Raw genomic sequence first — 11,539 nt, 5'->3', positions numbered from 1 at the left:
ACACACACACACACACACACACACACACACACACACACACACACACACAGAGAGAGAGAGAGAAGTAGGGAGAGGAAAGGTGGGAGGGAAGGAAGGAGAGAGAAGGATTTATTTTAAGGAGCTGGCTCATGTGATCATAAGAGCTGGAAAACCCAAAAGGCAGGCCAGTAGGCTGGGAACTCAAGTAGGACTTCTATGCTGCAGACTTGAAGAGGAATTCTTTAGGAAACCTGTCTCAGTTCTTAAGACGTTTAACTGATTGGGTGAGGCCCAACAACATTATAGAAAATAATCTGCTTTACCCAAAGTCAAATAAGTATAGGCTAATCATATCCACAAAGACCTTCACAGCAACATCTAGGTTAGTATTTGACTAAACTATTGGGCATCATAGCCTAACCAAGGTGACACATAAAATTAACCATCACTACCACTGGCAAACTGGACTAAACTAGAAGTTGTTACTGATTTCTAATGACCACTGTGACTCTAGTATTCTACAACTGATACTTTCTTATGCATATGGCTGCTGGAAATAGCAAGAGAAAGAATGAAAATATTTCCTTTGTCTTTTTTTTTTTAACTCTATCCTTTTACCCTAAGAAAACTCAAGGTATAGAATAAAATTTTCTCGCCACAACAGAGATGAGAAAATAGTAATGATTTTTAATCGTGGTATCAATAATAGCTAACCTTAAAAAATTGTTCTAAGCATAAGTGGAAAGAACAAAATAACTTATTGCAGTGACTTCATGCTACCATTAAAACTTATTCATGTACTCTAGTTGTCCATCAAAATCACACATGCCCAGTTTGTAAACATTGCTACTTATTTGGAACATTTTCTTCATATCCTCTTCCACTATTAAGAATACATGGTTCTTTCTTCCTAGGAATAAACCCATGCTTATATGGTCAGTCCATCTATAACAAAGGAGGCAAGAATATACACTGGGGAAAAGACAGTCTCTTCAACAAATAGTGCTGGGGAAACTGGGCAGCTACATGCAAAAGAATGAAACTGGATCACATTTTTACACCATACACAAAAATAAACTCAAAATGCATTAAAGGGGAGCCTGGGTGGCTCAGTCGGTTAAGCATCTGACTTCAGCTCAGGTCATGATCTCACGGTTCATAAGTTTGAGCCTTGTGTCTGACTCTGTGCTGACAGCTCAGAGCCTGGAGCCTGCTTGAAAGTCTGTGACTCCCTTCTCTCTGCCCCTCTCCCACTCACACTCTGTCTCTTCCTGTCTCTCAAAATATAAATAAATGTTAAAAAAAATTAATGGATTAAAAACCTAAATATAAGACCTTAAACCATAAAAATCCTAGAAGAAAACATAGACAATAATTTGACATTGGACTTAGCAATATTGTTCTAGATATGTCTCCTCAGGCAAGGGAAACAAAATCAAAAATAAACTGATTGGAACCACAACAAAATAAAAAACTTTGCATAGTGAAGGAAACCATCAACAAAACAGAAAGGTAACCTACTAAATGGGAGAAGATATTTGCAAGTGATATGTATGGTAAGGGTTTAATATCCAAAATACATAGAGAATTTATACAATTCAACACACACACACACACACACACACACACACACACACACACACACACAAAACAAAAATCAAAACCTGGGCAGAAGACCTGAATAGACATTTTTCCAAAGAAGACAGAGATGGCCAACATGTACACATGAAAAGATGCTCAGCATCACTAATCATCAGGAAAATGCAAATCAAAACCACAATGAGATATCACCTTACACCTGTCAAAATGGCTAAAATAAAAAAGACAAGAAATAACAAGTGTCGGCAAGGAGGTGAAGAAAAAGGAACCTTCATGCAGCTGTTGGTGGAAACGTAAACCAGTACAACCACTGTGAAAACCAGTATGGAGATTCCTTCAAAAATTAAAAATAGAAATACCATATGATCCAGTAATTCCACTACAGGATATTTATCCAAAGAAAATGAAAACACTAATTCAACAAGATTCATGCACCTCTATGTTTACTGCAGCATTTTTTTTCAATAGCCAATATAAGGAAGCAGCCCGAAGGTCTACTGATAGATGAATGGATAGAGATAGGTATAATGGGATATTATACCACATATATATTATATGATATATAATGTAATGGAATATTACTCAGCCATGGTAAAGAATGGGATTTTGCAATAACATGAATGGAACTAGAGGGTATTATTCTAAGTGAAATAAGTCAGACAAAGCAAAAATACAAAGTGATATAACTTACATGTGGAATCTAAAAAACAAAACAAATGAACAAACAAACAAAAAGCAGACTCTTAAATACAGAGAACAAACTGATGGTTTCCAGAAGGGAGGTGGGTAAGAGGATGGGCAAAATAGCTGAAGGAAATTAAGAGATACAAACTTTCAGTTATAAATAAGTTATGGCGATTAAAAGTACAGCATAGGGAATATAATAAATAATATTTTAATATGTTGTTTGGTGACAGATGATGACTACACTTATCATGGTGAGTCCTCAGTAATATACAGAATTATTGAATCACAATGTTGTATACCTGAAACGAATATAGCATTATATGTTAATTATACTTTGATTTAAAAAGTAAAATATATTAGAGGAAAAAATATACATGCCTCTTTGCTATGCATTTTCTTTCAGTAGTTCACAATATTTCTCAGTTGTTGGAGAGAATATGTGTTTTATTTTTATAATTAAGTTGTTCCTGAATTATGTTTTGAAAAACAAAGATTCTTATAGGTCAGAAAACATTAGAACACATTTCAGCTGAACAATAAATATTTTAAAAGAGGATGTCTGCTTAATGATCTTAGCCAGATCATTAAAAAACACAGTGTTTGGAAATATACATTTATAGAGTCAAACTTAAAGAAAAGGGCATATAAAATGGGCAACAAAGAATCTTTGTAAAATTAACTATTAAAATCAATGTGGATTTTTTCTCACTATTCTTTACAATAGTCCATTCAAAAAGCTTTACTGTATTTCGAGTATAAAAATGCTTTCTGCACTTAAGTTCAAAGTAGAAAAAAAGTTACAATCCCCATTTCCCTCCACCATTTTGACCCTGCAGTTTTCGGTTCTCGCTCTCCCCTCTTCCCCTATGTCTGCACCTTATGTGCCAGCCCAGAAGAAGCTATTAGCACCCACTGAATATAATCTAGTGGTTGGAATCACGTGCTCTTGAATCGGAAGGCCTGGGTTCAAATCCATGTTTTCCCACTTATTGTGTGTTTCTTGGTTTCCTTAACTAATGTGTGAAGAGAAATTATTTCCTCCTGTGGGTGGGAAAATGGAAGGCACTCCGAGGCTTAAATGGAGAACTTAAAATTTACTGAGCAGAATAGGAACTCCGTAAACTTTATAGTTCTGCTTCTTGCGACCACCACGGAATGCACTCTCATGCTTTTACCTGTCAAAATTCTAACTCATCTTTGCAACTCCCCTTACTATCCAAGGTAGAAGTAATCTTCTCTTTCTGCACACCCACTGCAGTTTGTTTATAGCTATCTTGTGTATTTCTAATTCTGCATTTAGCCTTAAAGCATTATATGGACAGGGATGGTGTTATTTGATACCCTATAATGGCTTTCACAGTGCCTCAGGCATAATAAGGGCTCATAATAATCTCTCACTTACTCATTTCGTAAATATTTCTTGAATGTCTCTTATGTGCTCTTAGAGAAGATAGAGCAGCAAGTCCCTTGAATTTGTTTCTAGCAGAAAGTGGCAAATGATAACTTAATGGCTGAATAAATAAATGACATCTCAATGTCAATAAGCCTCCTTTAGTCTGCCTGTCTTTTAGCACTTTACTAAGTACTAAAAGACATAACTTATTTTTGAGAGTATGTTTTGAAAGAAAAGTTGGTTCAAATTGTTTTGCATCTCTACTGTTTCCTCTAATTTGTCCCAGCCCTAGTGCTACCTTAGTAAAGTCAGTGATGACACTTAAAAAAAACATGATGTTGATTTTGAGGGGTTATTACTTGCAAAATGTTTGAGTTGCCAGAGAATGGCAGTTGCTAGAGGGGAAGGATGGCCTGGGAAGGAAGGAAGAGACTGCTTTTAGGTTCATGTGCAGAATTTTCAAAAATCCTGAAACTTTTTTTACTCATCTTTGCTAAGAATAAAATAATTACCCCGTAATTATACCAGTGCTCATGGCAGTATTAATCTCAATTGCCAAAAGGTGGAAACAACCCAAATGTCCGTTGACAGATGAGTGCATAAACAAAATGTGGTATAATTGTATAATGGAATATTATTCAGCCTTAAAAAGGAAGGAAATTCCAACACCTGCTACAACATGGATGAGCTTTGAAGACATTATGCTAAATGAAATAAGCCAGACACTAAAGGACAAATACTATCTGATTCCACTTATACCAGCTACCTAACATAGTAAAATACACAGAGACGGAAAGTACAACATTTAGGTATCAGAGGCTGGGGAAGTGGAAAATGAGAATTATGGTTTAATGGACACAGACATTCAATTTAGGATCATGAAGAAGTTCTGGAGATGGATAGTTAGTGTGATAGCTACACAACGATGTAAATGTACTGAATGCCATTGAACTGTACACTTAAAAATAGTTCAGATGGTACATTTTATGTTATATGTATTTTATCATAACAACAACAAAAAAACAACACCTAAGGACCAGCAACTGTTGGCCATCAGAAGGACCATAGCTGTTTGATCAACTATAAAGTTCCTACCATAATCATTGAGTAATAGTTTATCTTTTAGCTGTTGACTACCAGGAACACACCTGAAAATATACAAATTGGGTTTATTATTTTTTGCTATGGGGGAAAACACATATCATGAGAACTTTAGGACATCTCCCTAAGGGGGTGTTTGAACTGTAAAATTTACTCTTTATTTCAGGGGGATGATTTAAGGAAGTGTGTTTGTTTTGACTTGGATGCTGCCAGGAAGTGGTGTACGGGGTAATTCAATGAGGATCTTTAAAAGTCTTATCTAGAAGGAGGATAGACTAGACTAAGGCTAGAGCTATATAGTAAGTAAAGAATCAAGAGTCACTCATGAGAGCACAGTATATCAGATTATTTCTGTGGCACGGACAATACCAATGTTTTGGTATTGTCTGTTTTCACAGATGATTACAGAGGGATCATGTCTTTTTTCATCAAGGTCACAGAGTGGCCTTGTCTAATGTTGATCTTCTGTGAATGTGTTTATGTCCAACAGGTGAACACCAAAGCCAAGGTGATAGGACCTGGAGAACAGCTAGATGCCAGGGACTAATTTTCTCTTTCTCACTCATGAAGTAGAAGGACATGGCCCAATGTAATTTATCTGGAGTTCTAAGAATCCTAGTCTAGTAGATCTTTGTCAACCATAGAGATCATTAGCAACTTTGATAGGCACTCCCCATCCATAACATTTTCATTTATACTTTATGGCATGAACAGATTGATGCAACAAAGCAAATTATATGTCTGCATGTGTAAGCTCATATTTCATGAGTGTTCTTGCACAAGTATGCCCCATGAAACCTTTTGTATCCTCTTGCCACCATCGAATAGCTCCTTGGGTATATAGAAGCAAAGATAATCCCTGCTGCAGGGTAACTCACTCAACTTGCAAACCCCAAACTCAACCATCTATATCTTGGGCTGTGTGGTGGGCACAGTAATGCTGTGGGACACCACGAACACCTTGGGGAAGATTCTGAGAAGAAAAGCCAGATAAGGAGCTCTCAGTGTAGCCCTAGTCCTGGGACTGCAGATCAGCTGGGGAACAGTATGTCAGACATCAAATATGAGTGAAATCATATGGTATTTATCTTTCTCTGATTGACTTATTTCACTTAGCATTATACTCTCTAGCTCCATCCACATTGTTGCAAATGGCAAGATTTCATTCTTTTTTATGGATTTCATTCAAGACGTGATATATATATCATATCTTCTTGGACCATTTCCATATTTGGCTATTGTAGACAATGTTGCTGTAAACATTGGGGGGCATGTATCCCTTTGAATTAGTATTTTCATATTCTTTGGATAAGTACCTAGTGGTGCAATTGCTGGATAGGAAGACACTTCTATTTCTAACTTTTTGAGGAACGTACATACTGTTTTCCAGAGTGGCTGCACCAGTTTGCATTCCTACCAACAGTGCAAGAGTGTTCTCCTTTCTGGGCATCCTTGCCAACACCTGTTGTTTCTTGTGTTGTTAATTTGAGCCATTCTGACTGATATGAGGTGACATCTCATTGTATTTCCCTGATAATGAATGATGTTGAGCATCTTTTAATGTGTCTATTGACCATCTGTATGTCTTCTTTGGGAAAACATCTATTCATGTTTTCTGCCCATTTTTAATTGGATTATTTGGCTTTAGGGTGTTGAATTTTTAATAATAATAAAAAAAAAACAAGACTTAGGCCTCATTTTGTTCACTACACACCAAGTCACCCACATGACTACTAAATTATTTTATTATGTATCATATGTATATAAGATGTAATATTTGTTTACTTTCTCATATAGGCATTAATATAATTTTACTTAATTACTGCATATAGCTTGAAAATAATACTTGGAAGCACATTTTTTAATGTTTATTTATTATTGAGAGACAGAGCATGAGCAGGGTAGGGGCAGAGAGAGGAGGAGACACAGAATCCAAAGCAGGCTCCAGGCTCTGAGCTGTCAGCACAGAGCCTGACACGGGGCTTGAACCCACAAACCATGATATCATGACCTGAGCTGAAGTCAGACGCTTAACTGACTGAGCCACCCAGGCGCCCCTTATTTGAAAGCATATTAAGAATACATTTGAGGGGGCGCCTTACTGGCTCATTTGGTTAAGCGTCTGACTTTGGCTCAGATCATGATCTTGTGGTATGTGAGTTCGAGCCCCACGTCAGGTTCTATACTGACAGCTCAGAGCCTAGAGCCTGTTTCAGATTCTGTGTCTCCCTCTCTCTCTCGGCCCCTCCCCCACTCATGCTCTGTCTCTCTCGCTCTCAAAAGTAAATAAAACATAAAAAAGAAATTTTAAAAAAAGATGCTCTGAAGATACATATAGGGACACTTTCACGTTATAGAGAAATAACATTGCTAAAATATAGGAATGCATTCTATCTAATAATGATGTAAATATTTGTACAGAGTGCTAAATGGCTATATTTAGAATCAAAGTATCTTTAAAAGCTTGTATAAGGAGCTTGTAAACAAACTTGCCTTTACACACATTGCAGAAGATGGTTACGAAATTTATACCACATCAAATAAGGAACAAAGTATCATTAATATAAAGTCCCTCAGGAGAAGCCTTCCTGGCCCCAGCAAAGACAACTGTGGACCCTGAAGAAATGAATGCCAAGTCCATAATAAATCACATAGCAACTGACTAAAAAGGTCCAAAAGGAGACTGCAAATGCCTAGACTTCCCTGGCTGAGAGATTCTAATTTGTAAGGCACCTGGAAGAGAATAAGAGCTAAGAAAACACAATTCAAGAGGAGACCTCCCCACAATCTTCCCACATCACTGTGGGATAAGGAAGTTATGGAGCTACCTTCCGGAAACAGAAAAATCAGTAAGCATACAGCCTCTAAATTTTAATGAGATTGGCAGAAAACTCATGTGGTCAGGAAACTGAAAAGTGGCACACTTCTCAAAGTGAATCATGCTGGTTTGACTCCAAAAAGTCACAAGACTAATCTTGATTTTGCATAGAAATCCCAAATGCAATACTTAAAGTTATGGTTAAGTAATGTGGCCACCTGCAGACTGTTAAGCCACAGAAGAATGTCCCAGTATGCACTGGCTAATAACAGGGAAATTATTTTTCATTTAAAATATTTTCTAGTAAGAAAATTATAACCCAGCATTATCACGTACTTTGTATAATTATAAAACCTGAATTTTTCAACATGACAGTTGTTGTTATAATTTTCCACGAAGATATTACTCATTAAACCTCATTGTTAACTTTGATTAGTGAGATTGAAAGAGAATAGATCTACTATGATTATTCATGCCACTCATATTTTCTTTCACAAGCACTGAAAAACTGAGTTATGGCTCTTGCCTTATACCTAAAAGACACAGGACTTGGAAAATCCAACATTTGAACTGACTGCAGTTCATGACAATGGCTCTAAACGGGATCGGGAGGCCTTCACCTTGTTAAAAATTACTTTTAAATAAACTATACAAAATAGCTGTTGGAAACAATAATAAAACTATGTGAATAAGCACATTTCCACATGCAATGTATTTAATGATGTGATTTGATGGTAGGATTTGTTGAACTAATAGTTATAGGAACAATTAAAATATATTACAAAAAATTTAGAGGTGTCTGGGTGGGTCAGTCAGTTGAGCATCTGACTCTTGATTTCCTCTCAAGTCCTGATCCCAGGATTGTGGGATCAATGGAGCCTGCTTTGGAATCTCTCTCTCTCTCTCTCTCTCTCTCCCTCTGCCCCTCTTCCTGACTTGCATATTCTCTCGAAAAAAAAAAAAATTAGAAATTATGTGACCAGATTTCATGTGAGGCAAATATTGGCAGGTCAGCTGATTAGTAATATGACATAATGGCTTCAGACTAACAAAAGATACTTTTAAGTATCTATCACTGAGAAGTCTTAACCATTTTAAGATTAAACTATACATGATCTGTATAACCTATACTGCAAGCAATCGACAGAGGAGAAGAAAAGCAGAAGCCATCATGGAATGAAAACAGAAGAAGCCAAGAAGAGAAACAAAACAAAAGTTGGGTGTAAGACATGGCAAAGGGTGAAATGGAATGACAATGAGATAACACATGAACTTATCTGACCATTCTTTACAACAGAAAGAAAAACTGAAATTTGGAAATTATTCAGTTAATACAATTACCGTAGAAAATTTGGCTAATTTGGATCAAGACACCAAGTTTGGCACCTCTGCACTCTTGTTTATTTGACAACACTAATTAGCTTGTTCCTCTTCGTTTCACTTTCTATTGTGTACTTACGCCTAAAGCTACCCTCTAACAAAACACCCAGATGAAAATGGGGTGATTCATTCAATTATTCAGATGTTTTGCCTATATCAGTAAGGCTTGAATTTTGTTCTTGTTTCATTTAGATATTTTGGCAGTATACATCATTTCAACAGAAATTAGACCCAAGTGGTAAATTTTTGTGTAATTCCCTAGAGACATATGCCAGGCCACAAGAGGATAGAAAATAACATTTTTAAAATAATTTAAAATATTTGTTAAACAATGTCGGAAAATATACCCTCATCTAACATAATAATTAAAAGAAAAATTAATCAGCCATATTTCACTCAGCGATCCAGACTCCCTACCATATATTATCTGAAAATCACTACCAGGGAAGAAGGCAGGCACACATAAAATAGTAGGTATAGTTACTGAGTCGTTAGTACATACTGTAGGCACTAGGATAAACAACACAGTATGTATATGATTCTGTTATTAACTCACATGGGGATGAAGAGGCATTAACCCATTAGTGCCCAAAGTCCTCTCTCTAGACTTGAATTTTCATGGAGTCATCAGAAAAATGCAAAGGTGCTAAATATCCTCAAACCTTCTACCACTTTCTTATACCCTTCACTGTGTGTTTTGCTAATGATTCTGCTTTTCCCATGCTCACTATCCTGTGATATTCAGGAAAAGCGTGTATGGGAAGCTACGTATACACCAAGGGGGCCAATTAAGCCTTTGTCTATAGTTTTGAATCATGAATTTGGTTTATAAACTCGAAATTAATTTATAGGTGGGTTTTGCTCTTCCTTCACTTGATTTTCTTTTTGGTCTTCCCTTCAGTCAAGATTTCCTGAAGTTTGGTATTATTCCTCTAGAGTCTAAACTTCAAGGGCAGTCCTTGTCCTTACATCTATATTTTCAAATCAAAATTAATATTTTCCCATAGAACTTCTTCTCTCTTTTCTACCTAGCACGCATTCTGGATCTCTTATATTGCACAATAATTAAGACTGCTAAGGTCATTTCTATGATAGGTCACATATTAGACAATGACATAACTAATCCCATTTAAGAGCTCATTAAGTTCTCAGTATACAAGACTATCTTAGGATTTGGGAAACCTCTGTGATAACCCTGAGCTCTGTGCTTGGGGGAGGAGGGTACAGCAGAAGGATGGACAACAACTCAAGGAAGCAACTAGTAATCAGTGGGGGAAAATCCATGCACCTGAACCTCCATTACATTCCCTGGGTTTCTTAGCACTAGCACTAGACCTCATATTGGAACATGAAAATATTATTCACATTCTACCCTAAACACATGTGTGCACACACATACACGCCACTTCAGTTTTTCTTTTCAGAAATTACTTTTCCCTTTTAAACTCCATCGTTCATGTAACCCAACTTCAGATACCTGATAACCTTCAGTGTGACTTGCTCTATGTCCCCAACCCCTCTTACCTAGCCCCTAAGGTGTCATCTTTTTATTATACATGTACTTGGTTGTTTTCACTTCTTGTATACTTCTAGTACATCACCTCCTCCCAGTGTCTTAATGACTTTAAAGAGCTATGTAGGCCACTGAACTTGAGCAGGAGATGAGGGAGAAGGGGACCCAGACATTTTAGAAATAATGATATTAAGTCCATTAAGAGAAGTACACTCCTAGACAAACATCATTCTTATCTGATGAATAACCTCTTCAAAGACTGGTATGGAGGTTTAGAAGGAGTTCTGAGTTGCTAATTAATGTCAGAGTTTAAAAAGCAGGTTTAAACATGATTAAGATCACATTTCCATGATTGAAACATTATTATTTTATGTTGAGTGCATTTATCTCTGGCAAGAGTGTAATCTAAAGGATGTTCAAACATGTAACGAGGTCATAAATTGTGAGGGTAGTTTCACTATAGCACACATGTAGAAATTCAAATGCATAGTTTCTTTTGGCAGCTAAAAGACTGTAAGAGTATGTAAGGTAAATCTCTCTTATAACACACACATGGGCACACATACACATGTGTGTGAAATGTTATTAAGATCTTCACTGAGAAGACTATTGAACTACTGGTATTAAAGATTATCTAAGTATTGAATTAAATCTGGCCACATTAAATCAGTTTCTTACATACTTTAAACTGGATTGAGATATTCTAGTAATTCTGTCTTGTATTCTTTTAAAGGATTTTGCTATTTAACAAACCCCAAAAACAAAGTAATTGTCTTTGGGATTTTTGTTGCTTCACATTAAGAAAAAAATCTGATGTTATGATCCTGTGAAGTGATTTTGGTGGGAAGATAGGCTCTTATTTCTATACCATAATGTTTCTTGCAAAACAACTGCATCAGACAGGTCTGAGATCTCTTCCCTCAGAGGTCTTTCTACCCATTTCTTCTAAGACTGTTACCACTCTTTAGTTCTGTAACCACTTGTTGGGGTATTTTAAAAACTGACCAAAAAAAAAAAAAAAACTGACCATAGTGCAAATTTATCAGGAAAACAAAAGTATACCAGGTAC

This window comes from Panthera uncia, assembly GCF_023721935.1.
Source record: "Panthera uncia isolate 11264 chromosome A1 unlocalized genomic scaffold, Puncia_PCG_1.0 HiC_scaffold_17, whole genome shotgun sequence".
Lineage (NCBI taxonomy): Eukaryota > Metazoa > Chordata > Mammalia > Carnivora > Felidae > Panthera > Panthera uncia.
This window is presented reverse-complemented; position numbering follows the sequence as displayed.